Consider the following 3,725-nt stretch of genomic DNA (forward strand, 5'->3'; position numbering starts at 1 on the left):
TCCGTTTGCAACACCCGTCTTGCGCGCTACATTCTGAATTTCGACAGCAGCGATCTGGCGCGCTATCTACATACGCTGCATTCGTTACCGAAACAATTTAAACATTTAATTTTAAGAAAAGGAACACTTGTATAATGTAAATACTTCCTTAATAAATTATCTTCTGTGCTATACATTTAAGTGATACGATATTTTATTTCAAATGTGCGTGATAACCATATAGTTAATTTAATGATCTCCAAAATACAAATAGAGATACATATGTATCTATTTGTTAGAAACTTATTCATCTATTTTATAACTAACGTAACTTTTTATATCTAAATAACTTAATTAGACTTAATTTAATTTTATTTATATTTAAGTTGCTTATTTCTATTATGACTTAACGCTATAAAATGTGTTAAATCTAAAATGAACTGCTCCTTCAAGAAAAAATATTTGCAATGCTATGATAAATTTAGTATGTGTAATTTTATAAAATTATATCAATGCACTTTAATTTCAAAAGCGCCAATTTCCCCTACGTCCCTCCAAATTGTACTTCGTCATTAATTCGTCGAAAAACAACGAACGAAGGCCACCGTCCACACTACCTTTATAGTCCTTTGCCTTTACCAGTAGCCGCATCTATATTTGAAAAGAAATAAATATTAATATATACAAAAAAAGTATATTCACTTTTGCATTCAATATATTTACCATTGCATCAACACTTCACCTTTAACAGCGTTTAAACGGACAGTAGTTGCTCTGTCGATGACATGGGTATTTTGGAAGAAAGCTCCAAATACTCTTCATCCTCTATGTCACTGGTGATGCCGCCAAGGGACTTCTGGGTTCTAGCCGTCAGCACTTTGCATTCACGCCAACCTCAGTTTCCTGAACCTCAGTTTTTTCCGGCATCTGAAATTACAAAAACTTCTGCCTACGGAAAGTAAAAAGAGGTATATAAAGGAAAACTACCTTTTCGGCAAGGGCCTTTTCAACAGACGTGAGCCGCGAATTAATTTATTAGACGGCATCCTTAATGACCTTTTGGTCTTCGCGAGAGGACGTCATTTCCTTTGACAACTCTAAAAATAAGTAAATGTATATAAATATTATGTATAAACATTTAATTTCAAAACATTGGCACAACTGATCGAAAAAGCAACTTTGAAATCTTTGAACCGACTGAGAAAATAGAAATAAACTTACTTTACAAACTTACCGCCGCAATTGTGTTTACGGCATAAAGAAAATTCTTTACACTGAGAAAAATTAAATTCGTTTTGATAAAGATTTTAATGTAAAAAAAAATGGTGAAAGTTGATAACAATCAATATACACCTGCAGAAGCTACACGCCCAAAACAGGTTGCTACATTTATTTCACAAAATAACAGTAAGATACTACATTAGATTTGCCTCCTCACCGATTCACGAAAACTCTGAATCATTATTAGAAAAAAACCAAAATCTCAAATATTTTTTGGACTCGCCTCCAAGCGGCTCATGACGCCGTAGTAGATTCTGATTATTCAGATCTACCGCAAAATTTCAAATCACCGGCTTACGCAATATACGAAAACTGCGTAGATCAGTACGAAGAAACCAAAGCTATCATCTCTGTTCAATTAAAGCTAATAAAAGCAATTGCACCTACTCCACATCAGAGAGTAGAGCTGCCACAAATAGGCAGTCAGAACTAAAAACATAAAACACCAAAATAGAAGTTTCAAAAGACCCCAAGTTAGAAGCAAAAACAATTTAAACAAAAGCTTTCACAAAACGCACTTGTTCATATCCGAACAGTATAAACAAAAGTCATGCGAACTGTGCAAAGGACTCTCGAGAAACTCAAAGAATTGAATATTAGCGATTGAACAATTTCGTAAGCACGAAAAGACTTTGTACCAACTGTTTGTCGTATGCGAATGCACTTAAAGATCGCGAAAGCAAATTTAATTGCGTATATTGCCATAAAAGACATCATTCAATGTTACATATCACAAATTATTTCAGCTTACCTCAAAATAATTGCAACAGTAAATCCCTAAAACTGTCACGAAGCACCATTAAAAACTCCAACGCTACACAGCGAGAATCAAAGTAGGGTACTACTACTCACATCCGTCATCACCATCGAACCCCGAGGAGAACTCTTTAAATTAAGAGCCTTAAAAGACCACGGATTACAACGATCTTTTATACGTACATAGCACACAAAACAGGCTGCAGCTGCCAACAAAACCAGCCAATTTCTGAAGCACGAGATTGTGAAGAGTAGTTCAAAAATTAAATAAAATCTGCACGTTACCCTAATTTCCCCTAAAGCGTATAAGCGCATTCAAGCAGAAGCTATAGTCTTACCGCAACTAAAAATATGCTTCCAAGCTATCATATAAATAGCAAGCATTGGCAAAAGGTTTCACACCTTAAGCTAGCAGACCCCAACTGCAACACCCTCGCTCAAATATATCTTCTATTCGGTAGCGATATCATACCACAGATAATACTCGAAGGTTTTGAGAATATTTCAAACACACTTCTGGCACAAAAAACTATTTTTGGTTGGATCCTAAGTGGGCTAGTTATAGAACGAGGTACCACTATGACAACTCGAGTTGAAAAAATCTCAAGCGAATAGAATAGAGGAACTACTAATCCTTTACTTGCCAGATCATGCAGTAGTAAAGCCAGACAAAAAACAACGAAAGTAAGAGTTATCTTCAATGCCTCAGAAACCACTACCTCGGGGAACTCCCTAAATGATATCCTATTTACGGGACCCACACCTCAACGAGATTTAATGCTCCTAATAATAAATTGGAGTATATTGAAATACGTATTCAATGGGGACATTGTAAAAATGTATCGGCAAATAGTCATACATAAGGACGACCACAGATTTTCAACGAATTATGTTCCGAAAATCCCCTACCAGTCCACTACGCTACTTGAAATTAAAAAGAGTTACCTTTGGCGTTAACTGTGCACCATATCTAACCATTCGAAAACTCCACGAATAGGCAGAAAACACAAAGTTAGAATTTTTCGGTGCTGCACCTGAATACCTAACCCCTATCAAATCTACTTGCCATCACCACACGTGAACTGCCGCATGATTCCATAATGCGGATTCGGCAATTCCCACGGTTTAGGACTGTTGGTGTCGTTTGCTACTGACAAGCGTTTCCGTTGTTACGTCTGCAACTTGAGCCTCGATGTTTTTGCTTGTCCTGCAATCACAGGCATATCTGCACCTGTTGTTGTGGGCTACTGTGATATGTTAACTTGCATACGCGATTTCAATTTTACATATAATAAAATTGCCCGAAAAGTCCATAAATCGATACCTATCGTACAGTTTTGCCCAATAATTTTCAGGTTTATAAGACAAATCAAAAATAAGGTTAAGAGATCACTACATTCCCAATGCTCTTATCGCATCTACATAAGTACTCCTTAAACTGGTGATTATGGTAATTAGCTGTAAAAAGCTTAAAATTAATTATGAGTATTAACAAGAATCGAAGCCGGTCATTCACTGTACGCACGCAAGATCCCATTTAACAGCCCTAAGCTCAGAGCATGTTTTCAGAGGAGCACCCATTCTGGCCATACCTGAGTTAGACGTGGAGTCCTGTCCTTAATATGCCGATCATAAAAAACAACGCAACAATCAGCAATAATACAGAAAAGACAGATTATAAATAATCCGCATAATAAACCGATAATAGA

At 36.2% G+C, this 3,725-nt stretch overlaps 1 long non-coding RNA gene across 1 annotated transcript; it reads right to left on the reverse strand.

Moving 5' to 3' along the window:
- Positions 1-378: 378 nt before the first annotated feature.
- On the reverse strand, positions 379-1,050 carry LOC126766300 (uncharacterized). Its single transcript, XR_007668833.1, has 3 exons — positions 967-1,050; positions 703-906; positions 379-630 (listed from the first exon to the last, which is right to left on the reverse strand). It is a non-coding gene; the product is annotated as an uncharacterized LOC126766300 (long non-coding RNA).
- Between the last annotated feature and the right edge of the window lie 2,675 nt (positions 1,051-3,725).

Source organism: Bactrocera neohumeralis, unplaced genomic scaffold (genome assembly GCF_024586455.1).
Source record: "Bactrocera neohumeralis isolate Rockhampton unplaced genomic scaffold, APGP_CSIRO_Bneo_wtdbg2-racon-allhic-juicebox.fasta_v2 cluster11, whole genome shotgun sequence".
Taxonomy (NCBI): Eukaryota; Metazoa; Arthropoda; class Insecta; order Diptera; family Tephritidae; genus Bactrocera; species Bactrocera neohumeralis.